Below are 27442 nucleotides of genomic sequence, written 5' to 3'. Positions count from 1 at the left end.
ACAAAGAAGGGTAACTTGTTGGTTCCATTTTATTTAATGGGAGCCCTCAATGTTCTGGGTGCTGCCCCTGAAATAAGAGAAACAACAATGCTGGTTTCAAATCTGGATCCCCTGAGTTCTTTTGGGCCATTATTTGGAATTCACCAAGGAAAGGTGCCATAAAGTCCCAGCCAGGTGTGATTATGACCATTGTTACATAGTCTCTGGACACAATAGTGGTACATTATGTGAAAAACAATATGGTAGTTTCTTTCCTTGTATACATTCATGATACTGTGATAATGTGACTCTGTCATTTACCTTGTTTCCCGGTTTGAAATAAGTAGAGCATAAATTTGAGCTGAAAAATATGCTATATCTGTCCTCAACATTATAAAAAGAAACTCCTTGGGTCCATCTCCAGGATGGCAACATCTCTTATGTCCCCCAAATATCCAGACACTATCGTTCCCTTCACTGAGAACAGGCTGAATTTTGGGACTCTTAGGAAGTATGGAAGGCTGAAAACCACAATGCCCTTGACACTTGGTTGGTATCTGAAAGGCTGTGGCCATTTTGGATACCAGTTCCGGAGGCTAAGAATTATCCAGAAATGTAAAATGGAAGTAATGGAGGAGTTAAAAGTTTTCTTCAAAGAGAAACTCCAGAAAATATTCTTTAAACTTTGTTATCAAGCTTTAATAGCTTATGAATAAAGAGATTATTCTCTCAATTCCCCCCATGGAAAAACTGAGGGTCAGAAAGTTTCAGTGATTTGCTACATATCACAAGTTTGCCAATGGAAAAATTAAGACCAAACCCCAAGGTTCTAGGTCGTAGTCTCATAGGCTTTCATTACCCTAATTTGCCCCAATGGACATGCTATAATGGACTGTTAAATAGCAGGGACCAATTGTTCCCAAATGGCACCTTCTTGCATTGAGGCCTCACAGTGATTCCTGTGATCTATCTTACAGGGAGAATAATTATAGAAAAGATCTTTTGTTACTGTTTTAGTCAATAAAATCCCAGGGAAAGGGATGGTGTTGGCCAAGACAGCTATCTTGACCTGAGTTTACTGTAGACAAAGCAAAGAATGTAGTGAAAATCTGATCATTGCCTTTATGTTGAGTGCCTCTGTTGTGCTAGGTACTGTGCTTAGACATGGGCACCAAAGCTAAATGTACCTGCTCTCCTCAACAAGATACTAGCCAACTGGATCCAAAAATACATTAAAAGAATTATTCACCATGACCAAGTGGGATTTATACCTGGGATGCAGAGAGCTGGTTCAACATCCTCAAAACAATCAACGTGATACATCACATCAATAAAAGAAAGGACAAGAACTACATGATCCTCTCAATAGATGCAGAGAAAGCATTTGACAAAATACAACATCTTTTCTTGATAAAAACTGTCAAGAAAGTAGGGATAGGAGGATCATATCTCAAGATCATAAAAGCCATATATAAAAGACCCACCGCTAATATCATCCTCAATGGGGAAAAACTGAGAGCTTTCCCCCTAAGGTCAGGAACAAGACAGGGATGTCTACTCTCATAACTGTATTGGAAACCTTAGCCTCAACAATCAGACAACACAAAGGAATAAACGTCATCCAAGTTGGCCAGGAGGAGGTCAAACTTTCACTCTTCGCAGATGACATGATACTCTATATGGAACACCCAAAAGATTCCACCAAAAAACTGCTAGAACTGATCCATGAATTCAGCAAAGTAACAGCAAATCAATGCACAGAAATCAGTTCCATTCCTATACACCAACAATGAAGCAACAGAAAGAGAAATCAAGGAATCAATCCCATTTACAACTGCACCAAAAACCATAAAATACCTAGGAATAAATCTAACCAAAGAGGTGAAAAATCTATACACTGAAAGCTATAGAAAGCTTATCAAAGAAATTGAAGAAGACACACAAAAAAAAATGGGAAAATATTCCATGCTCCTGGATAGGAAGAACAAACATTGTCAAAATGTCAATACTACTCAAAGCAATCTACATATTCAATGCAATCCTTATCAAAATAACACCAGCATTTTTCACAGAGATAGAACAAACAATCCTAAAATTTGTATGGAACCAGAAAAGACCCCAAATAGCCAAAGCAATCTTGAAAAAGAAAACCAAAGCAGGAGGCATCACAATCCCAGACTTCAAGCTATATTACAAAGCTGTAATCGTCAAGGCAGTATGGTACTGGCACAAAAAGAGACACTCAGATCAATGCAACACAATAGAGAACCCAGAAATGCACCCACAAACGTATGGCAAACTAATCTTTGACAAAGCAGGAAAGAATATCCAATGGAATAAAAACAGTTTCTTCAACAAGTGGTGCTGGGAAATTTGGACAGCGACATGCTGAAGAACGAACCTGGACCACTTTCTTACACCATACACAAAAATAAACTCAAAATGGATGAAAGACCTCAATGTAAGACAGGAAGCCATTAAAATCCTTGCGGAGAAAGCAGCCAAAACCTCTCTGACCTTGGCCGCAGCAACTTCTTACTCAACACATCTCTGGAGGCAAGGGAAACAAAAGCAAAAATGAACTATTGGGACCTCATCAAATAAAAAAGCTTCTGCACAGCGAAGGAAACAATCGGCAAAACTAAAAGGCAACCAACAAAATGGGAGAAGATATTTGCAAACGACATATCAGATAAAGGGTTAGTATCCAAAATCTATAAAGAACTTAGCCTCTGGAACTGGTATCCAAAATGGCCACAGCCTTTCAGATACCAACCAAGTATCAAGGGCATTGTGGTTTTCAGCCTTCCATACTTCCTAAGAGTCCCACAATTCAGCCTGTTCTCAGTGAAGGGAGCAATAGTGTCTGGAAATTTGGGGGGCATAAGAGAAGCTGCCATCCTGGAGATGGATCCAGGAGATGGGTGGCTCAGTTGGTTGAGCGTCCGACTTCAGCTCAGGTCATGATCTCACAGTTCGTGGGTTCGAGCCCCGCATCGGGCTCTGTGTTGACAGCTCGGAGCCTGGAGCCTGCTTGGGATTCTGTGTCTCCCTCTCTCTCTGACCCTTCCCCGCTCATTTTCTGTCTCTCTCTGTCTCTCAAAAATGAATAAACGTTACAAAAAAATTAAAAAAAATAAAGCAGGCAAAAACCTCTTTGACCTCGGTTGCAGCAACTTCTCAGTCAACACATCTCTGGAGGCAAGAGAAACAAAAACAAAAATGAACTATTGGGATCTCATCAAAATAAAAACTTCTGCACACCAAAGAAACACTCAACAAAACTAAAAGGCAACCGACAGAATGGGAGAAGATATTTGCAAATGACATATCAGATAAAGGGTTAGTATCCAAAATCTATAAAGAACTTATCAAACTCAACACCCAAAAAACAAATAATCCAGTGAAGAAATGGGCAAAAGACATGAATAGACACTTCTCCAAAGAAGACATCCAGATGACCAACTGACACATGAAAAAATGCTCAACATCACTCATCATCAGGGAAATGCAAATCAAAACCACAATGAGATACCACCTTACACCTGTCAGAATGGCTAACATTAACAACTCACGCAACAACAGATGTTGGCGAGGATGTAGAGAAAGAGGGTCTCTTTTGCATTGTTGGTGGGAATGCAAGCTGGTGCAGCCACTCTGGAAAATAGTATGGAGGTTCCTCAAAAAACTGAAAATAGAGCTACACTACGACCCAGCAATTGCACTACTAGGTATTTATCCAAGGGATACAGGTGTGTTGTTTCGAAGGGACACATGCACCCCCATGTTTATAGCAGCACTATTGACAATAGCCAAAGTATGGGAAAAGCCCAAATGTCCATCGATGGATGAATGGATAAAGAAGATGTGGTGTATATATACAATGGAGTATCACTGAGCAATCAAAAAGAATGAAATCTTGCCATTTGCAATTACGTGGATGGAACTAGAGGGTATTATGCTAAGTGAAATTAGTCAGATAAAGACAAATATCATATGACTCACTCATAGGACTTTGAGACAAAACAGATGAACATAAGGGAAGGGAAACAAAAATAATATAAAAACAGGGAGGGGGACAAAACATAAGAGACTCTTAAATATAGAGAACAAACAGAGGGTTGCTGGAGGGGTTGTGGGAGGGGGGATGGGCTAAATGGGTAAGGGGCATTAAGGAATCTACTCTTGAAATCATTGTTGCACTATATTCTAAATAACTTGGATGTAAATTAAAAAATAAATTAATTAAAAAAAAGTTCCTGCTCTCAAGTGAAATCAATATCTTGAAGAGATATCTGCACGTCTGTGTTCATTGCGGCAGTAATAACCAAGGTATGGAAACAACTTAAGTATCTGTAGATGGATAAATGGATAAATAAAATATTACACACACAGATGGAGAGAGAGAGAGACATATTATTCAGTTTTAAAAAGAAGGGAATATTGCCATTCGTGACATGCATAAAGCTAGAAGATACTATAGGGTAATAAAATAGACACAGAAAGATGAATACTGCATGATCTCACTTATGTGTAGAATGTGAAAAAGTGGAATTCATAAAAACAGAATAGGATGGTGTTTGCTGTCAGCTTGGGGTAGGGCAAAAGGGGAGCTATTGGTCAAAGGGTATAAAGTTTCAGTTATGCAGGATGAGTATGTTTGGAAGATCTAAAGTACAGCATGGTAACTATAGTTAAAAGTACTGTATTTTACTTGAAATTTGCTAAGAGAAATTATCTTAAGATAATATATAACTATGTGAGATCATGGATGTGTAATTAGCTTGATGATGGTATCCATTTCAAAATGTATACATATATCAAAACGTCACAATGTACACCTTAAATATAAACAAAATTTTTTTGTAAATTAAAAAGTACCTGCTCTCCTCCCTTTAAGTGAGTAGTCTAGAAGGGGAATAATATACATAAGTAGACAGTGTTAGTATCATATGCTTGGTGTGGTAATTAAGGTAAACCCAGGTTGTAATAGGAGAAGAGAGGAAGACACCTAGGCTAGACTACAGGTAGAGATAGGCCCTCAAAAGTTTTCCTGAAGTGACTACAACTAACAACAGTGCCTTGCCCATTGAACGCCCTCAATAAAAGTTATCTATTATTACTATGGCAGTAGACCATATTCCTACCCTCAAGGAACTCACAGTCTAGCATGGAGAAAGTACCAACACCTAACTATAATAATATGTAATTTGTGCTCAATAGTCTGTTGGAGAAAACAAGAACAGATAATAGCTCACATTCAATGAATGTTACCTGTTCATCAAGCACTGTTCAAAGGATATCATATATATTCCTTCATTTAGTTCCCACAACAACCCTATGTTTAATTCCATTTCCTCAATTATAGATGAGTGCTAAGTAGTCACATGTAAGGTGCTAAGTAGTCACATGTAAGGGAAAAAACTGCAGCCCCTGATACATGAAATCTGGCTTGGCACTCACAGGTAGGCCATGTTGTTTCCCTGCTGGACATAAACAATCTCACAAAATACCAACATCAGACAAGGTTACTCTGAGAACATGATAAATAGAGACAAAACAAGGACACCTCATAATGTAATCTAAGCACAAACAGAAACAAGGTCACTATACCATGCACAAAATCTTTTCCCTACTTGGGTATACCCTTCTTATAGGTAATATTTATTAAGATGCCCAATCATAAAAAGAATTCAAGGAATCCATCCCATTTACAATTGCATCAAAACCAATAAGATACCTAGGAATAATCCTAGTCAAAGACATAAAAGATGCGTACTCTGAAAACTATAGAACACTTATGAAAGAAATTGAAGAGGACACAAATAAATGGGAAGACATTTCATGCTAATGGATTGGAACAACAAATATTGTTAAAATGTCTATACTACCTAAAGCAATCTACATGTGTAAGGCTATCCCTATCAAAATATCACCAGCATTTTTCACAGAGCCAGAACAAACAATCTTAAAATTTGTATGGAACCACAATAAACCCCAAATAGCCAAACAATCCTGAAAAAGAAAAGCAAAACTGGAGGCATCACGATTTTGGACTTCAAGCTATATTATAAAGCTGTTGGATCAAGACAGTATGGTACTGACACAAAAACAGACACATAAATCAGGGGAACAAATAGAAAACCCAAAAAAGAACCCACAACTATTTGGTCAACTAACCTTCAACAAAGCAGGAAAGAATATTCAATGGAAAAAAGACAGTCTTTTCAGCAAATGGTGCTGGGAAAACTGGACAGCAACATGCAGTAGAAGGAAACTGGATCACTTTATTACACCATACACAAAAATAAATTCAAAATGGATATAAGACTTAAATGTGGTTGAGAACATCATCAAAATCCTTCAACCTCGGCTGTAGCAACCTCTTACTAGACATGTCTCTAGAGGCAAGGGAAACAAAAGCTTCATCAAGATAAAAAGCTTCTGCACAGCAGAGGAAACAATCAACAAAACTAAAAGGCAGACTATGGAATGGGAGAAGATATTTACAAATGACATATCTGATAAAGAATCTACACAGATCAATAAAGAACTTATAAAATGAAACACCCAGAAAACAAATAATCCAGTTACAAAATGGGGAGAAGATATGAATAAACATTTTTCCAAAACCATCCAGATGGCTAACGGGCACATGAAAAGATGCTCAGCATCAGCTATCACCAGGGAAATACAAATTAAAACCATGATGAGATACCACCTCACATCTGTCAGAATGGCTAAAATTAACAACACAGGAAACAACAGATGTTGGCAAAGGATGTGGATAAAAGGGAGCCCTCTTACACTCTTGGTGGGAATGCAAACTGGTGCAGCCACTCTGGAAAACAGTATTGCGTTCTTCAAAAAGTTAAAAATAGAACTACCCTATGACTCAGCAAATGCACTACTAGGTATTTACCCAAAGGATACAAAAATACATATTTGAAGGGGTACATGCACCCTGATGTTTATAGCAATATAATCAACAATATCCAAACCATAGAAAAAGTGCAAATGTCCATCGACTGATGAATGGATAAAGAAGATGTGGTATATATACAATGGAATATTACTCAGTCATCAAAAAGATTGAAATCTCGTCATTCACAATGATGTGGTTGGAACTAGTGTATTATGCTAAGCCAAATAAGCCATTCAGAGAAAGAAAAATAACATATGATTTCACTCATATGTGGAATTTAAGAAACAAAACATATGAACATATGGGGAAAAAAAGAAAGAAGGATACAAACTAAAAGGGACTTAACTATAGAGAATAAACCAAGGGTTTCTGAAGGGGAGGTAGGTGGGGGGGGTGGGTTAAATGGGTGATGGGCATTAAGGAGGGCACTTGTTATGATGAGCACTGGGTGTTATATATAAGTGATGAATCACTGAATTCTACTCCTGAAACCAAGATTCCATTATATGTTAACTAACTATAATTTAAATAAAAATTTGAAAAAAAAAGATTCCCAATCATAGAATTGCCCTTGCTTGCTGACAACATTTAATACAGCATGAATCTCTACTTTCTAAGACTCTCCCCTAAATTACCCAACCAAAGCCCAAAGCCTAGATTCCTTTCTACCATCCTTTTACTATGACACCCCATGTCCTTATTGTATTTGTCTGCTAGGGCTGCCATAACAAAATACCACAGGATGAGTGGCTTCAACAACAGAGATTTATATATTTTCTCACAGTTCTGGAAGCTAGAAGTCCAATATAAAGGTATTGGTACATGCAGTTTCTCCTCCAACTTCTCTCTTTGGCTTGCAGATGGCTGCCTTTTCACTGTGTCCTCACATGGTCTTTTCTCTGTTTGCATATGCCGCTGGTGTCTCTTTATGTGTACATATTTTCTCTTCTTATGAAAGAACATAAGTCAGATTGAATTTGGGCCCATCGTAATTACCTCATTTTAACTTAATCACCTCTTCAAAAGTCCTACCTTCATATACAGTCACATTCTGAGGTATTGGAGGTTAGAGCTTCAAGATATGAATTTGAGAGGGGAAACAGTTCAACCCCTAATATCTCTGATGTACATTCTCCCTCACTGTAACAAGTAATAAACCTAACTTTTTCAACTGAGGGTGTGTACCCGGTAGTCTTTGGATGGGGAGCATTGACACAAATTATAACTGGTAACTAATAAGCAACTAACTTAAAATTTTTTAATGTTTATTTTTGAGAAAGGAGAGAGAGAGAGAGCGCGCGATCAGGGGAGGGACAGAGAGAGGGGGGACAGAGGATTCGAAGCAGGCGCCCCTAAGTGACTAACTTTAAGAAAGAAGAATAGTGTACTTCATTAATATAGGTGAAAACAATGCTTTCCAACAATGGGAAAAGAGCAATTCATTGTAGCACTTGAGATCCATCCAATACCATGGTGTAGCATTTCACATGTTGAATATTATTTGTTTGTTTTTGTTTTTGAGGGCAGAAGCCAAATCCTTTTTTTCTTCATATTTATCCCAGTGCCTGAAAGAAGCAAATGTATTTGCATAGTGCTTGATAAATAAGATGCAAGATAAAGGTTTTGTTTCTTTTCTCAAGTTGTCTGTATCTAACTTCTTTGTGACTCAATTTTCTCACTTGTAAAATGGGAGTAATAAAATTGTTAGGATTAAGTAAAATAATTTGCACAGTATCTGGCACATAGTAACGACTCAGTGAGTGTCAATTATCTAAGGATGGGCTATTATTTATGGATGAGTTTCATAGATATGAAATGAGAGGGGGGGAGAGGATAAGAATGTTCCAGGGAGGCGGAATGGCAGAAACCAAGGCATGGAGATGACAAATTATAAAAAGGCCCTCAATGCCCAGCCACTTTACTGCTCAGCAATGAAAGACCCATGGAGAGTGCATGAAACTTGATAAGGAAACCCATATTTTGTTGACAGTGGGATATCTACAACATTTGCCTCTTGTACTTTGTTAGGGACAGAGAAATCTCCGTCCCCCCTCCCCCCCTCCAACCTGTGCTGTTTCTGGAGAGGGGTTGTGTCACAGGCCATAGAAACTCTGTTGAGGGTAACAGTGAGAAGTTGCACACATCCAGTCTCAAAGCCTGAGCAGTGGCAGCAAAATGAGGCTGCAGCTGTGGCAGTAGACAAACCTGAAATCGGGCCCTGACTGACTGGTGAGGCTGTGCTTTAGCAATGGGCTGCTGCAACAAGTGCACACAAAGTAGCTTAGTTTTACCCCTTCTGTTCTAGCACCAACATTTCCCTCTCTTGCCCTGGCTCCTAGTGGTGATGGTTCAGAGGCTCAGGCCCAGCTTTACATCCAGGGTTCCAGAGTGCTAAATAGTCCCTTCTAAAGTTGCTCTACAATCCTTTGCCATTTCCTGTTGGGTTCCCAGGAATTCTGAAGGGTAATGATCACCTAAGGGATTTCTCAACGACCGCAGTCAGGTAGATTACTCTTCCTTCCTGGGGCTTATTCATGTTCCCTTCTCTCCTTTATTCCAGAAAACGCCCTTCTCCAATTCTCTGGGGAATGGCCCTTCATCCAATCCTTCATGACCCACCCCCCTGGGGGCCTAGGCTCTGAAGTTAAGGGTAGGTAGAGATTGAATGGTTAGATGCTTGGTGGAGGAAGCCATTGGACTCTTCTTCCCCAAACTTCAGAGCGCCCCTCTCTGTACACATAACTGCTCTAAAAGATGTGGGAGAGTGGTGTCCAGCTGTGAGTATGCCTAGGGAAGAACTCGCCACGGGCGCGGTGCACTAGGCTAGCTGCAAGAATGTGAGTGGGGGGCGGGGTGGGGTGGGGAAGGGGGGTGCGCGCCCTTTATGACAGGTGGCCGCGCAGTGCGCGCTCCCGGGCGCCTGAGGGGAGGGAGGGACAGACGGACAGAGTGGGAGGGGGGTACATGGGGAAGGGACCGTAGACAAGGTAGAGAGAGCAGGATGGAAAGGGAAGGCTGTGGTGGGGAAGGGAGATGGGGGTAGAACGCAGCCAGCAAGAACAACCGTTTTGGAGGAAACAATAGCAGGGGCAATAGCGATGGTGGCAGCTGAGGCAGTCCCACTCTGGGCACCTTTCTGAATGGGCAGAGGCATCTCAGGGAGAAGAGGAGACCAGGCAGCGCCCGCCAAGGCTCTGAGAAAAGCAGCGGAGGGAGGGGAAGGAGGAGGAGGAGGAGGAGAAAGGGGAGGAGGAGGGGGGACGAGGCAGGGGGAGAACCCGGGAAGGAAAACCAGTAGCATCAGCATCAGCATCAGCAGCCGCCACCGCCACACCAGTAGCAGTAGCAGTAGCGGCAGTAGCAGCATTTAGCAATAGCTTTAACGACTACAGCGACAGTAGCAGCCGCCCTCCTTCTCTCTCCCTCCCGCGGACCGCCGCAGCCACCGCACTGAGAGGGCTCCAGCGCCGCACGCGCAGCCGGCTGCTGAGATAGTCCCGGCCGGAGCGAGCGGTGGTACACCCGAAACACAGACCCCGGGAGCAGCCCATAGTCACTGAGGCGCTGAGTTTCAGGGCCAGAGCCTGACAGCTCTGACTCCATCTAGCACCGCGGCGGCGGCGGCGGCGGTGGCGCCTGAGGGACACAGGCGCGTTCACCTGGCGGGCCTGGCGCATGGAGCTGAGGCAGAGGCGGCGGCGGCGGCGGCAGCAGTAGCAGCGGCGGCGGCGACGGCGGCGGCTAGAGCAGCTGCGGCGACAGCGACAGCCCTGCCTTGACTGCGACCGCGCTAGTTCCAGCGCCCGCTGCCTGAGCCCGCCAGCGACTTGCGCCTCTTCAGGCGGCCTGTGAGGTGAGTACCAGCGTTGCCATCCAGCTCCCTGGCCTTCTCGCAGGCTCCCTGGCTGGCTCGAGGTGGAGGTGGCAAGGGGTGGAACGAATTGGGAGCAGCCGAGCCAAAAGAGGAGGAAGGGAAAACGGAAGGGAGGACCTCTGTGTGAGAATGGCGTACATGTGTGTGTTTGTATACGAGGGAGCGAGGCAGCAAGGGCGAGAGATCTCGGCCAACCCTGACAGGCACTGCAATCTAGGAAAGGCCTCTGTGCTCGCGCCGGGAGAGGGGGGAGGGGAAGCGAGCGGGCCAGAGCCGTGGCGCTCGCACGCACGCAGCCGGGCATCGGAGACTGCAGTGTGCCGTCTTCTTTCGGGCTGGTGCCGAAGAGATCCTGGCCAGGAAACTGGCACCAAGACCACACGCTTCCGTGCGAGCGGGAAAACCCACGCGGCGGCCGCGACTGGGAGCTAGGGCCAAAGCGGCAGAGGTGCGAAGTACGGTCGCCAGCGCCCCCTACACGCTTGGGGCTCCCCTGCCAACCACAGAGCGCTCCCCAGCACACACCGCCCGACCAAGGGCCGCGGGCGGGCTTATGTTGGGGGTCCTAAAGAGCCTCGCCTAGCTTGTCACCTTTGCAAACATTGGCCCTCGGCCCCTTCCCGCTTTCGCTGGCAATCGAATTGACACTATCCTGCGCGGCTTCTGGTGCTTCGCTCTGCCGCGCCCCTCTGCATAGGTCCGCTTGGGTCTGGCACACCCGGTGGGGCGGGAGGCCGCGAGCCTGAGTGAGGAGCCGGCCCGCTCTGGGAAAGTATGGAAATCGCGCCGCTGAGTTGGCGCCGTTCTGCTGAGGAATCCAGTGGTTTCAGCATGACTGCTTCTCTGTCTGATTCGTGAGGGACCGAATCACTCGCGCAAGGTTTCCAATCTTTTTCGAAGTTAAAAAAAAAAAATTGGCCTCTCCATCTCAACATCGACATACTTGATTTTTTTGTCGAGCTTCTGATTGCGTTTTGGAATCAGTAGGTTTCATATTTTGCTTTTGGGTTTTGGCTCCCAGCATATTGTTGAATTCTGTGCACAGCATAGTACTTAGCTATGTGGCCTTTTCCTAACGTTCCATTTTCTAGACTCTTATCTGAAGAGACATGATTTGTGTGTAGGGCTGCTAGGGCTGTTTTTTAAAAGCATCAAAAGCCTGTCAACCAGTCATTTGAATATCTCCACGGTTGTTTTTGGTGGAGGAGCAGAGTGTTCAGATAGTTCCTGAAATATTTTGTTTGGTGAGAAAAGGTGTTCCAATAGTCTTCTCTGAACTATAGAAACAGTTTAGGTTTCAGGGGACGAATATGCCTTACATCTTTTACAAATAGGGTGCCATAACCAAACATTTTATTTACAGCAGTGACGTTCTCATGACTGAGGAGAATTTACACTTATTTAAAATATATTTTTAGAAGGGAACAGAAAAGCCCTAAGTAACTGTCATTTTACATATTAACAGGGAAACTGGCTAATCAAATAAAACTGGCTGAGTGTCTGAAACTATCCCAGTGAAATATGTGGCTGTGAATATAATTAACCATCTGTCTAGTGAGCAATTTAAATTTGGGCTGGTACATTTTTATTACAGTGTCTAATTTCTGGAAGACTTGTACATTTTACCCAACAGTAACAACAAAAACGTATTTGCTTACTAGGTCAAAGACTTACTTGTGTGGTGGTGGGATTTCCCTTCCTCCCCGCCCCCCCCCCCCCCCCATCTTTCTTAAAGTCTTCACACTCCTTGATCTGGGAGGTCAAAATGAGCCTCTTGCTTTTCCAAATGGTATATTTCAATAGAAGAACTCAAACTGGTAGCTAGTGATTAGACATTTTTGTTTCTCAGAAATACCTTCCAATATTTTACCTTCCACAGAATCTAGAAAGATTGCATGCATTTGAGTTGAACAAAATATAATTTTTATGCACATGTGTTCAGATGGAGTAGGGTGATTCAACAAAATTTAAGACTTGAAATTTGACTCTATTTACTTCCTTTTATTCTAATTACACACTTGCTGTCCCCTAGCTGTCCCAGCCACCTTCCACACTTCACAAATACACACTCACACACATAAAATCATGTCCTTTTGTCCTTAAAGCCAGTTTCTTAGGTTAACAGTATTCAGATCTGTGATTTTAACAATATGTTGAGAAACTGTTTTTTTTTTTTTTTTTTTTTTTTTGGAAATCAAGAGTGTAAAATAGAATAACATGAAAGGACATTGTACATATTTAAAAATTTTTCCCTATGATGTGATTTTAACTAGAAATTTGTTACTAGGAAAAAAAGGAATAGATTTTGGGTGGAGATGAAATGGCCCTAGGAAGATTAAATTTAAAATAGCTGTTGTTAACAGAACAGAATAAAAATGAACCACTGATTGATTGTGCAGTGGACTAGAGAAAGTCATTTAAAGGAAAATACTTTTAAAACAAATATTTGGCTAAATAATAGCTTTGATTAATGGGTAACAATTATGTAAGCACATGGTAGAATTTGACATCTGTCAAGTCTGTTAAATAAATCAACCTGTTCAGTGAATAAATCTTTGATGCATCAATGCTTTTTAAAACACACAAGCGCACATGCACACGCAAACCTATAACACCCTGTTGTCAAAGTCAAACAAGAGCAGAACACTGTCACTTTTTCTCTGTTTCACTGCCTCTTTTCTCTCTTTTTCATTTTTTCACGATCTTCTGATTATCTGTAAAGTACCCAGTGAGCAGAGAACTTAAGATATGATGGTGTTGCCTTAGTAGTGGGAGAAAAGAGATGAGGAAAATGATAGTGCTGGAATTTAAACACTCAAAAACGAGCTCATGGATTTCTGACACAATCACCATGGAGGTCTCGGTTTTTCCAAAGTATTTACTTAACCAAGTGGGACTAGCTTAACCAAAAAGCATTCACTAATTACAGTTTCTCTGCTCCTAAGTCCAGTTCTAATGAACACTTTTTTTGGTCTAAATCCCTTTGTAAGGGGAGAGGAGATTTTAACTGGCCTTTGTTTGTTACCTTATCTTTAAACTTATTTGTCTGGTGACACATACATGATTAAGTGTTCTTGCTTGTAGTTGGCAAAAGGAGAGAAGAACCAAAGTGGATGATAGGCAAGAAAAATGATAAAATAAGGAGTAGGTCATCTGGCTTCTCTGCTTTTCCCATATTAAAGATTTCAGTGACAATAGCCAGACTTTCAGGATCCTATAAGTCTTCTTTAACATATAAAAATCACTTTAGAAACTTCCTTTATCTCTACCGCCCAACTTAAAAGTATACAATCAATCACTCCTCACAATCATAGTGCAGCTCTTTCTGCCCACGGGCCCTGTCCCTGTGCTTTAATAAAAACAACTTTGCACGGGAAAAAGAAAGATTTCAAGTTTGAACACTTTAATTTTTTTCTTTATTTTTCCCCTTTACCTCCTATGAAAAGTTGCCCATCAACTAGCTCTCCCACTAACAGGTTCTCCACCATAAAGTACCCTTTAAAACCATGGGGCCATAGGAGTTGGACATAAAGAACTGGCACTGCTCTTTATGCCACTTTTCCAGGGCTGCTTGAAAACAAAACAAAGGGCACTGAATCAGAGACTGCATCACTTGGCCCTACCTTTAATTTCAGGCAGAGGGCAATATTCCTTTCCCAAGCAACACTGGTCTTGTGCATCAATAAGCATATCACAACCTTGGAGAAATCTGGTCTGGGATGGTGTCAGCCTGGAGAATGGAGGGTAGAGGGGAGAAGCTGCCTTATACTGATGGTAGCACATTTCCCAGGCAAGCTACAGGTAAGGGGTGCTCTTTGTCTCTCTTCCCCTCAGTCCTTCATTGCCCACGGGTGATTCACAGGCCTCTGCTAGGGAGTGTGCTCTTTTTGGCCTCTTTTTATGTAGATAAACCCTATGACCTGATGTCTTTCCCTCCCTTGTTCTCTGGTTGTAAAAGGACTGAAGTCTTCAAGACCAACTACTATGCACATAATTTTTACTTTTCTAAAAGGGACTTCAATGGGTCATCTTACCCAGTAAGATTATTTTGATATAAACAATTATCTACTATTTTTGTCAAACACCCTCAGACCGCATTTAAAAAGTTATACCTTTCTCCTTTAGTAGCCCATTTCAAGTATTACATAACTGCTTAAGCAAGGAGGTACTCCTAATATTTAACCTCAGAGGGTTTAGAGATTAGAGACCAAGATTATACCATGGGCCTGACTGCAAGAGTAATGAGAAGCCATACTCCATTGAGAAAAGGCACAGAGATTCATTTTCTTTGGGGCAAGTTAAACCATCTCCTCTATGGAGGACTTTAAGCAGGGTGGCCATATATTATAGTTTATACCTCTTGTCCCAACATACTTATTTTACCCACAAAAGCATCCCAGTTTGGACAAAAAATTCTATGGTCATCCTAACTATAAGCTACCTTTAAATCAAACATACAAAGAGGTGCAATCTGCATGCTGGAGCATGGCTATTCTTACTTTCATGAAAGACTGGTGATAGGTAATAAACTTAAAGCATATCAGGAAGTATTTGGGTTTGTTAGAAAGATCATCCTTACCAGGGCTGTTGTAAGACAAAAGAGGGTGGTACCAATGGAAGTGTGAAGTCATCTTTTTCAAATATGTTTTGAGAATTGCACACTTTTCTGTCTGTCATGAATAGTTTGCATGTGGTCTTTCCAAATATAAATATATAAATTTTATCCATATCTATATGTATATGTCATATATAGATATTATATATATTTCCATTTGCTTTTTCTGTAATGGACAAGATGGCCTTTTAAACTACTTTTCAGCTCTAAATATCTCTGATTGGCTTTCATTGATCTAGGGCAGGGGTCAAAAGAAACTGTGGTCCACAGGTCAAATCTGGCCTGCTATGGAAAAAGAAATAATGCAAACAAGAAGAAAATGTGGAGCTATTTAGAGTTGCTTTTGCAAATGTTTTCAAACTTCCCTTTAGTAATTGAGCTTTACTTAGGCCAGTGTTAAAATGGGTCCACATTTCCTGAACATGTACCTATCAGCTGATATTTAGGGTTTGGGAGATTGTCCAGAACCTGGTGGAGTATCTGGGTGATGATCCCAAAAGTAAAATCCACATGTGAATTTGTTTGTTTGAGTCAAAACATTAATAGTATCTTTTGTTTCCTGACTATTTCAGTAACCTAAATTTCGTGGTGCTACTAAATTCTTTCTGGCCTCCTTCCCAATATTTGCCATATTATTCCAAACATGCATGTGATTTATTAACCTAGAGACCAGGTCTGAGTAACCTGCTTGAACAGAGACCTTCTGTCTCTTTAGTTACTAAGTAACTGGAACACATTCTAAAGACATGCCTTACTAAGTAAAGGAGCAGAAAAAGTGGGCCATCACCACCTAGCTTAGTGGTTCGTGACCCTTATTTTTGGCATGAAACCCTATGAAAATTCAATGAATGTCAAGGAGACTGTCTTCAGAAAAGTGCACATTTACATATATGATACTTGCATACATTTTTAGGAAGTCCAGCCATACATTCTGACTTAAAAACCTCTGCACTAGCCTTTTCTTAGTTGTTATAAGAATTCCTCAATAATTCCTGTTGCATGACTGTTATGGTCATGGTAGCTTGAAATGGAAGACATGAAAATTATTCTTTCAAGAAAGCCTGTTATTAATATACTTATGGTCCACAGCTCTCAGCTACTGTTACAAGCATTTTCCTGATTAGCCATCACGGGTATTTTTTTATTGTGAAAAAGAAATTACCTAGCACTCACTTTGACTTACTATTCTCGCTAAAAACAAGTCAAGGACAGTGTCTCCAAATCCTTGATTTGTCAACATTCAGAATCTTTTTTTTTTATTTTTTTTCAACATTTATTTATTTTTGGGACAGAGAGAGACAGAGCATGAACGGGGGAGGGGCAGAGAGAGAGGGAGACACAGAATCGGAAACAAGCTCCAGGCTCTGAGCCATCAGCCCAGAGCCCGATGTGGGGCTCGAACTCACGGACCGCGAGATCGTGACCTGGCTGAAGTCGGACGCTTAACCGACTGCGCCACCCAGGCGCCCCAACATTCAGAATCTTAACAATGTCTGTTCAACACTCTCCACAAATTCATTATTAATATATAAAATATATTCCATAAAGGCTCATGCATATTTGCCTACCCCCATCATCTCTCTTTCCTCTATCTCTCTTTGTATATTTATCTTAGCCAATGGACCTGATGTTGATTGTTAGGTGGAATCAGAGAAGAAGGTGGTATCCAGATATCCTTATGAGGATACCTGGTACTTATGGGCCTTTTGCATTATTAACTCTACTGGAGATCTAACGTATATTAAAGTCATAGCTTCTTAAGCTCTCCAAACAAGAATATATGCCACATCTGTGCCTTGCAGTTGGGGTGGTAGGAATAGGTGGTATTCCTATCCAGAAATGAATGTTTATTGCTTGTCTCTGCTTCTTATCTTAGCAGTTTGGAGTATGGCAGAGCATTAGGGCTAATAGAATACTAAATTTGGGTCATTAATCATCATATCTATTTTAATTAAGCAAACATTTATTGAGCACCTACTATGTGCTAAGCACTGAAATACTGGGGACAGAGAAAATATTAAAACAGATTCTCCTGTCTTATAGGAAATTAGCTTTGTTCCTAGTTGAGTCTTTTTGTCATCTGTATTAATTTATCCCATCATTTTTCTAATTTGGTGCATTTTTCTATTATTTATATATTATCTCATTAGAAAATAAGTGTAGATGCCCTGTTTTTTTTAACACAGCAAATAAATTCATTGCAAACAGATATTATCTGTAGCTAGTTTGAGGCAAGATTTCCAGCCTTCATGGCACAAATGCTTCTGTTCTTATTTCCTCATTGACTTAGCAGGCCTTATTTAATAGGGAGTAACATGCCTCTTTTCCCTGCAATTCTGAAGCAAGATTTCTATCATTGCTATCATTGGTGATGTGGAGTTGCAAATGGCATTAGCCATGATGTATAAACTATTAAGGTTATAGTACATAGTTATTGACTTTTGAATCATGAGTGACTTGAATTGAGTGTACTCTGCAAAAGCCCATTATCCATCTTTGAGTGAATGAACTTTTAACCACTAGTTGGTGGTTGTATTTGTTTGCTATGGCTGCTGTAACAAATTACCAAAAACTTAGTAGTTTATAAACAACATTAATTTATTTTCCCATAGTTACAGAGGTCAGGAATCTGAAAAAGGTCTCATTGGGCTAAAATCAAGGTGTGGACAGGGCTGTATTTTTTTCTGGAAGTTCTAGGAGAGAGTTTTTTCCTCTATTTTTCCAGCTTCTAGAGTGTGCCTACATTTCTTGGCTCATGAGGCCCCTCCATCCTCAAAGTCAACAATGGTAGGTTGACTCCTTACATTGCATTCCTTCAATCTTGCTTTCATTGTCACATGTCCTTCTCTGACTCTCATGCTTCTGTCTCCCTCTTCCACTTTTAAAGACCTCTGTAATTACATTAGGGCTACCTGGATGGATAAAACAATAATTTCCTCATCTCAGGGTTGGTCGATATGCAAACTTAATTCCATCTGCAATCTTAATTCCCCTTGTGACATATAACTTAACATATTTCCAGGTTCTAGAAGTAGGATATGGACTAGTTTGGAGGATCATTACTCTGCTTACCACAGTGACTTGATTTTTTTTCTTTTCCTTTTGTAATAATTGTAGATTCACAGGATGTCATAAGGACAGAGAAGTCTTATATACTTTTCACCCTGTTCCCCCAGTGGTTACATCTTACATATACATGTATAGTAAAAGATCAAAATCATGAACTAGACACTGGAACAATGGGTGTGTGTAGTTCTGTGTCATTTTATCACATGTGTAGATTTGTGTAACCACTGCTACAATCAAAATAAAGTACTTTTCCATCACCACAAAAGATCTTTCTTGTGCTATCCATTTATTTACCTTGTAGTCGCACTCACGTCCCTCACCCCTACTATCCCTAACCCCTGACAATCATTAATCTTTTTTTCTATATCTATAATTTTGTCATTTCAAAAATATTATATAAATGGAGTCAGAGAGTATGTTACTTTTTCAGGTTGGCTTTTTTATTCAGCATAATTCTCTTGAGATCTATCCAAGTTGTTTTGTGTATAAACAGTACATTCCTTTTTACCACTGAACAGTATTCCATGGTATGAATTATCACAGTTTGTTTAACACTTACCTTTTGAGGAATATTGTGGTTGTCTCCAGTTTTTGGCTCTTACAAATAAAGCTGTACAGGTTAGTGTACAGGTTTTTGTGTAAACATAAGTTTTCATTTCTCAGGAGACAACTGAGAGTTTTCTCTCAGCCCAGAGTGTGGTTGCTGAATCATATGATAAGTGTGTGTTTAGTTTTTTAAGAAACTTCAGAATTATCTTCCAGAGTGCCTGTACATAACTTATCACAATCTACTAGTATCAACATTTTACCTGTTTGACTAAACTTTACCTTTTATCCTCCTTTACTTATAATATTGTTGAATTAAAGACTTCCTCTGCATATATTTAGAACTACATCAGACAGTGTTACAGTTTTTGTTTCAACTGTCAAACATAATTGAGAAAACTCAACAGGAGAAGCAAAGTTAATTGTATTTACTCTTACTTTGGCTTTTTCTGTTGTTCTTCCTTCTTTCCTGAGGTTCCATGATTCCTTCTTTTATATTTTCTTTCCATTTAGAGAACTTCCTTTAGCTATTCTTTTAGTGCAGGTTTGTCGGCAACAAATTCTCTTAGTTTTCCTCTATCTGAAAATTTCTTAATTTTCCCTTTATTCCTAAAAGATATTTTCACAGGATGTAGAATTCTGAGTTTACAGCTCTTTTGATTTCATCACTTGAAAAAGTTGTGCCACTGCCTTCTGGCCTCCATGGGTTCTGATGAGAAATCATTCAAATTGGTTTTCCCTTGGAGGTAAGGCATCATTTCTTTCTCACTGCTTTCAAGATCCTTTTTTCCACATGTCTTTAGAGTTTTCAGGAGTTTGACTATGCTCTGTTGTGACATAGATTTCTTTGGGTTCATCCAGTTTGAAATACTCCCAGCTTCTTGAATCTATAGGTGTATGTGTTATGCCAGATTTGGGAAGTTTTCAGCCATTATTCATTTCAATACCTTTTCTGTCCTGCCTTCATATGTTTTGTTGTTCCAGGCCCCTCTGATGACAGGAAAGTTAGATATTTTTTATAGTCTCACAGGTCCCTGAGGCCCTGTTCATTTTTTTCAGATTGTTTTCCTCTGTCGTTCAGATGAATAATTTCTATTATTCTATCTTCACGTTGGCTAATTCTTTCCACAGTCCTCTCCATTCTGTTATAGAGCCCATCTTTTGAGAATTTTTTTTTATTTCAGCTATTTTATTTTTCATTTTTAAAATTTCTACTTGGTTATTCCATGTATCTTCTGTTTCTTTGCTGAGACTTTTTTTTTTAATTATCAAGTTAGTTAACATACAGTGTAGTCTTGGCCTCAGGAATAGAACCCAGTGATTCATCACTTACATATGACACCCAGTCCTCATCCCAACAAGTGCCCTCCTGAAAGCCCATCACCCATTTAACCCATCCCTACCCCCATGAACTCACAGTTTGTTCTTTGTGTTTAAGAGAGTCTTATAGTTTGCCTCCCTCTCTGTTTTTATATTATTTTTCCTACCCTTCCCCAATGTTCACCTGTTAAGTTTCTCAAAGTCTACATATGAGTGAAATCATATGAAAACTGTCTTTCTCTGACTGACTTACTTCGCTTAGCCTAATACACTGTAGTTCCATTCACGTTGCTGCAAATGACAAGATTTCATTCTTTCTCATTGCTGAGTAGTATTCCAGTGTGTGTGTGTGTGTGTGTGTGTGTGTGTGTATGCCACATCTTAATCCATTCATCAGTTGATGGACATTTGGGCTCTTTCCATAATTTGGCATAATTTGGTTGATTGCTCTGCTATAAACATTGGAGTATATGTGTCTCTTCCAATCAGTATTTTTGGATCCTTTGGATAAATACCTAGTAGTGCAATTGCTGGGTAATAAGGTAGTTCTATTTTTAATTTTTTGAGGAATCTCCACACTGTTTTCCAGAGTGGCTACACCAGTTTCCATTTCCACCACCAGTACAATAGGGTTCCCTTTTCTCCACATCCTCTCCAACATGTGTTGTTTCCTGAGTTGTTAATTATAGCCATTTTGACGGGTGTAAGGTGGTATCTCATTGTGGTTTTGATTTATATTTCTCTGATGATGAGTGATGTTGAGCATCTTTTCATGTGTCTGTTAGCTATCTGGATGTCTTCTTTGGAAAAATGCTTATTCATGTCTTCTGCCCATTTCTTCACTGGATTATATGTTTTTTGGGTGTTGAGTTTGGTAAGTTCTTTATAGATTTTGGCTATTAAGCTTTTATATGATATGTCATTTGCAAATATCTTCTCCTATTCTGCAGGTTGCCTTTTAGTTTTTTGGATTGTTTCCTTTGCTGTATCTTTGCTGAGACTTTATTTTTTGTTTCAAGAGAGTAATTGATCATTGAAGCATTTTTATTGTGGCTACTTTAAAATGTTTGTGAGATAATTCTAATGCCTCTGCCATTTTGGCAGAGATGAGTGCTAGGGAGATATGGGCCGCAGGGAACCTACCTGGACAGTATGGACCCAGCAGAGTTGGTAGAAACTGTATCATAGTATTAACCAAATTTTTTCCTCTTGACTCTTGTAAGAGAGATGGAGTGACATGCTGCAGATTCCTGTACCACTCCATTTGGTTAAAGAGACAGTATCCCCTATTGGGGAGAAGTTAGTCTATTCATAGCAACAAACTCACTCCATCTCCATGATTGAAATTACCATTGATTGAGGAAATATTAACAGGAAAGAGCAGATTATGAAAAGGGTATTCATTCCATTTTGTTTTTAGAATCTAGGGGTTATCTGGCATCTTTGTGGCCCCAGTGCTCTGATCCTTGAGGCTTCCAGCCTGCTCAGGCAAGTGGGAAGCATTTGTGAAAGAGCTCTGTCCTTCACAGAGGTCCATGTTGACTTTTTGGCGCTTTTTGTCCAAGGCTCAGAAAATCAGTAGACCGTGTTACACAGCTTCTTTGTGCGCTGGCATAACAGTTGCTTTCTCAAAGCCTTCTTTCCTTACACTTATAAGGGTGTCCTCAGTGTAGATTCAGTGTTTTTGATCTCCCCTTGGGGCAGTTCAGTAACATTTTCTTTACTGGCTCTCTGTTTGTGTGTACATCTCTGTGTGCTTGTTTTTTTTTTTTTTAATTTTTTTAACGTTTATTTATTTTTGAGACAGAGAGAGACAGAGCATGAACGGGGGAGGGGCAGAGAGAGAGGGAGACACAGAATCAGAAGCAGGCTCCAGGCTCCGAGCCATTAGCCCAGAGCCCGACGCGGGGCTGGAACTCACGGACCGCGAGATCGTGACCTGAGTTGAAGTCGGACGCTTAACCGACTGAGCCACCCAGGCACCCCTCTGTGTGCTTGTTTTTATGGGCTGCCTATCTACTGTACCCCTTGGGAAGGAAAGAGCTATGCTCACTGCTTATTGAAGGTGTGTTGTATGTATGGTACAAAAGTCACACTGCTTTTTCCTATAGCAAATCCTAAATGTGCAAAGCTGTAGCCTTGACATGTTAAGATGTTTCATAAATGACCTAGTCAAATCCATTTGGCTAAATAGATGAAAGGAAGGGGAATTGTGCCAGTGCTACAATGAGGTTTTCATATTTATGTGGTTTGACTTAAAGCTAAACAAAAACACATACACATCTGAAGAGGAAGCAATTTGAAAGTTGCATGGTAAAGAGAAAGGTAAACATGCTCTATAACCCAAGGCCAATGTGTTAAACCCTAGGCTAGCTCACCTAGATCCTTATGTATGTGTGTTTGTGGGGAAGAGGTGAGTGTACCTGGTCTCTTACTCAAAGATATGGAAATGATATGGTGGGAGCAACCAAAATCTAATTTGCCACTTTTTCTCTCAAGAAGGATCCAAATATGCTATTTAATTTTGAAGACAATGGTCACCAGTTAAGCAGAGAAGCCAAAGGATCAGGATACTGCTATATAGATCTGGGAAGAGAACTTGGAATCAACCTTCCTTGCCACTGACTTCACCCTTTTCCTATAAGCCACTGTGGGTTTTTTTTTTTTTTTGCCCTATTTCAAAAATCCTTTGGTTGCTACATATATCTGTATATTTAGCACCTGAATAAATGTAAAGACCCATTTATTTACTGTTCAGATAAGGTGGTGATGTCATGATATTGCTGACCCCAATGATTCATGATTCATCAAGGCCAAGTTCCTTCTAACCAACCAATGAAATATGCTAAGGAACAGGTAGGTGGACTAAACTCTCCTTTTGATTTTCACCTCTACATTCTACCATTAGGTATGACTTTGATATCTTCCAGCATGGAGTCCCATTGGCTAATGGAAGCCCAAAGTGGATGCAGCTAATGTCAGGAATAAGGGTCCTTTATTTTCTGAAAATCCAGTTTATTAGACTGAAAAATCCACAGAACTGCCTCAGGCATCCAGGCCATATACTAGACAAGAGCATCCTCAAGTTACTATTTTAAATGAAAAGTCATTTGGCATAATATGGACTTAAAGGAAAAGTGTGATCCTAGCTCTTTATTTTGCCTTTAGTCCTTTTGGACTTCCTCAGCCTTTTTCTGATCTGTGTAGCTCTCACTCCGTTCCCAACAACCCTCTAAGAAGCCCTTTATAATGAGCTTATCCCTGCTCCATGTCATTTACTTATAGCACTGAAATGCTGGGTGTCACAGGGCATAAGATATCATTGGTCACATGGGCCAAGAAGAGAGTGCAAGGGGTCCAGCTGTTTTCAGACCCTCAGGTAGAAGGGATGCTCAAGCAGTTGGGACAGTCTGAGGTGGGAGAGGCTGCAGTGAACAATAAGGCAGTGAGCTGCTGTCTGGGCTTGTTGCTGAGATGGCCAGCTGAAGGAGACAAATGTGTATTTAATAGTCCTGTGGAAGTGAAAACTCAGACTGACGTGTCTTCTTTCAAGAGACTAAATTACATTAGGGGAGTATAGGCACTAATACTGCCAATAATAACACCTTATAATTCGATAGCCCCTCTCTTCTAGAGAATTTAAAGGGCTCCAATGTTGATTTTCTTTTGGCCTCACAAACAACCTCATGGACTTAGGAAAGGTAAATATTGAAGACCGTGTATGACAAGCTGCTTCCCCTCCCTGGACCTCAGAGTTTTTAAACTATGAATTGAGGGCTTGGTTGAGAGTTGATCGCTAAGGTATTTTCCCACAGTAAGAGATTTCCATGATACTAATGTTTCCAGGTGGGGGAATTGAGTCTCAGGTACTTTGCATTGAGTTGCTCAAAGTCACACTGTAAATCAGGGACAGAATGATCATTACAGGCCAAGCTCTGATCCCTTCCCTTAGATTGCTCTACCAGTGGTCTTTTTGAACAGTGAGATAAGGAGGATTCTGGTTTCTGAACTTGTGAAGCCTGTGCTTACTCATTCCATTTAACAGTTTCTCCTACATGACCACCTTTCCAATGTAACCCACACGCCCCCTCACTTATCAGCAGGACCTTTAACCTTCCCCTTGATGTTGCCTGGGGTCATAACTTGTTTCACTGTAGCGGCTTTCCCGGCATATGGTGTGGCTGGATGCAAGGTCATTGCTACCCTTAGAGAGCAAAGTCTGGAACCGACACTTCAGTTACATCAGCTGAGAGAGGTTATGGCTCCTGGGTGTGGCAGATGGTCAGGGTGAAGAGCCATTTAAAAACATCATATTGTGAAGTGCCCACAAAAAGCAAGGAGGGTTTGGGGAAAAGGGCTGACAAAGGGGCCATGGGGAAAATCAAGAGACATTGAGTTGATAAAAGCAAATGGATTAAATCGTCTTTCAGTATGAAGCAAAGAACCAAGATGACTGAGATTTCTTCAGAGTTGGAGGATAAAATAACATTTCTGACTGTGACAGGGATTTATCTTGGGGGAGGCCAGTAGGGGAAAAAGGAAAGCTTTATCTTCAGCATGTTCAGCTTTTTTAGTAAGACATTTCGTTTAAGAAGTGTTGTGAACTGAGTACTGTGAGGCAGTAAATTCAGAGAGCCACATTCCCCATATGATTCCTGGAAACCAGTAAGAATTTGGCTCAAGAAGTGATGGCAGAAGGTGATTTGTGGTGTTGTAACAGTCGCCTTGGAAGCTGAGATGGAAAATTTGTCCCTGAAAGGCTAAGCGATTGGAGGAGACTCACTGGAAGTTTCTGTCCAGAGAAAAAAATCACTGAAACGCAGTGGGGTTTTAAATATATGGTGGAGGATGGAGGCTGGAACACTCAGGAGTTCCCATTTTGTAAATCGTTTGTAATTCGTTAAGTCTTTGGTTTATGATCTAAAATAAGAATTTGTTAGTTACTTTTGGAAAAAATCTAATCCTAGTGACACCCCTCTTTCATTTTTCTTTGTCCTGTTACTTTTTTCTCTTTTCTCTTTCCATTTTCCAAGTTTTGCAATTAAAATCACTCGTCATTTATCAAAAGAATCCCTGAACATTTCACAGATTTTGAAAAATATAAATCTAATCTTTTGTCTTTAATGATGACATGTTATTTTGAGTAATTAGAAAAAGTACTGAAAAACACTAAGAATCAATAAAATAAAAAACACACTTAGATTTCTACTCAGAATTGACAAACCTAACTTTTTTTTATTGTGGTAAGAACAGCTAACTTATCTACCCACTTAACAAATTTTTAAGTGTACAATACAGTATTTAACTATAGGCACAGTGTTAAACAGTGGATCTCTAGAACTTACTCTGTTGAATAATATTACCATTTTTAAAGTTTATTTTGTTTTTTATCTTTATTGAAATATAATTGACAAATAAAATTGTAAGATTTTTTTGTTCAAGTGTACTTGACATACAATATTATATTAGTTTCAGGTGTACAACATAGTGATTTAACATTTGTATATATTATGAGGTGATCATCACAATAAATCTAGCTACCATCTGTCACCATACAAAGTCATTACATATTATTAACTATACTCTCTATACTTTACATTGTATCCCCATGTCCTACTTATTTTATAACTGGACTTTTATACCTCTTAACCCCCCTCCTCTATTTTGCACATCCCTACACCTTCCCCTCTGGCAACCACCAGATTGTTCTCTGTTACCATTTTTAACATCAAGTTTGCTTTAGATTTTTTTCTAGTGGGAAAATAAAATGTTACAGATAAGTCAAATTTTGGCCCTATTTCCAGCCCCATTCCTCTCTATCTATTCCCAGAGGCAAAGATGAATTTGGTATGCATTCTTCCATTTAATTCATATATATATGTGTATGTGTGTGTACTTAATATATTATATAGACTATATATGTGAATATATAGTCTATATATAAATAAATATATATAATTTTTCTGTGTTCTTAATTTACATAAGTAATACCTTAATGTATGTGTCATTCTGGAGTGTGTGCCTTTTGTTCATTCAACATCTTATTTGGGGTTGTATTTCATTATCCTTTTTACATTTCCTTTTCCACTCTAACCATGCTCTGGAGCCAATGACATGTACATTACTTTTTCATTATAAAATAGTATATAATCACATTATAGGAAAATTGGAAAATTCTACCAATAGCTCTTAGGACCAGAGAGGCCTAAGTCCTACTGTAGACTTTACTTTGCAAAGACTGTAGGCAGCTCAACCAGCCCAGTGATTTTTGCCATAAAATATTCAAGAGCAAAATTGGAGGGGTATCTAAGGATACCTTCTTTTCAGTCTCCTACCCCATTTCATGTGAGTAACAGAGGCCCAGAGAAGGTAAATGACTTAGCAAGGGCACACTTCCATTTAACATTGTACTTGAGACTCTTGGCTCCTTCTCCTGTATGTGAAACCTTTCCATGTTCAAAAAAGGAAAAGAGAGAAAAAAGAAACCTAAAGCTGTATTTTTCTCATCATAAAAATAATTCATTTTATAATATGAAAACAGGGAGGGGGACAAAACTGAGGAGACTAATAAATATGGAGAACAAACTGAGGGTTGCTGGAGCGGTGGTGGGAGGGGGGATGGGCTAAATGGGCAAGGGGCATTAAGGAATCTACTCCTGAAATCATTGCTTCACTATATGCTAATTTGGATGTAAATTTTAAAAAATAAAAAATAAAGTTAAAAAATAATTCATTTTAATAAAGTGTGGGAAAAACAGAAGGGTAGAAAAATGAAGTAATCACGTACTGCCCATTTTAATATTTTGATCAAATCTTTTTCCTGTATATTTTTATGTAGTTGTATCTATCTTGGTTTTCTTTCACTTAACATTATAATGTCATTTTGCACAGTTTTCAAAAGGCAGATTTCTACATTGGAATATTTTTTAAGGCACAACTTTGCTATTTAGTCATTAAAATAGCACAAGCAGGGATTTGTGTAGAGAAGGAAATGAGGACTGTGGTATATATCCCCAGCAAGTTTGTTCCTGTCCTTTGACCAGATCTTGTTCTAAAAGACAAAACAACAACAAAAATTTAGATTGATATTTCCACAATTCCTGCTCCTGAAGTA

The 27442-nt window shown here is 39.9% G+C and overlaps 1 protein-coding gene across 1 annotated transcript in view; it reads left to right on the top strand.

Annotated features, from left to right (window-relative positions):
* Nucleotides 1-10642: 10642 nt before the first annotated feature.
* Nucleotides 10643-27442, top strand: part of NEXMIF (neurite extension and migration factor) — a 162753-nt gene continuing 145953 nt past the window's right edge. Inside the window, exon 1 of the mRNA XM_004000643.5 lies at nt 10643-10757. The gene's annotated coding sequence lies outside the window, so the exon portion shown is untranslated. The remainder of the gene's footprint in view (nt 10758-27442) is intronic.

The sequence above is a fragment of the Felis catus genome, chromosome X, assembly GCF_018350175.1.
Source record: "Felis catus isolate Fca126 chromosome X, F.catus_Fca126_mat1.0, whole genome shotgun sequence".
NCBI classification, from domain to species: Eukaryota; Metazoa; Chordata; class Mammalia; order Carnivora; family Felidae; genus Felis; species Felis catus.
Note: the sequence above shows the minus strand (reverse complement) of the source record. Positions and strands in the feature narration are given on the sequence as shown.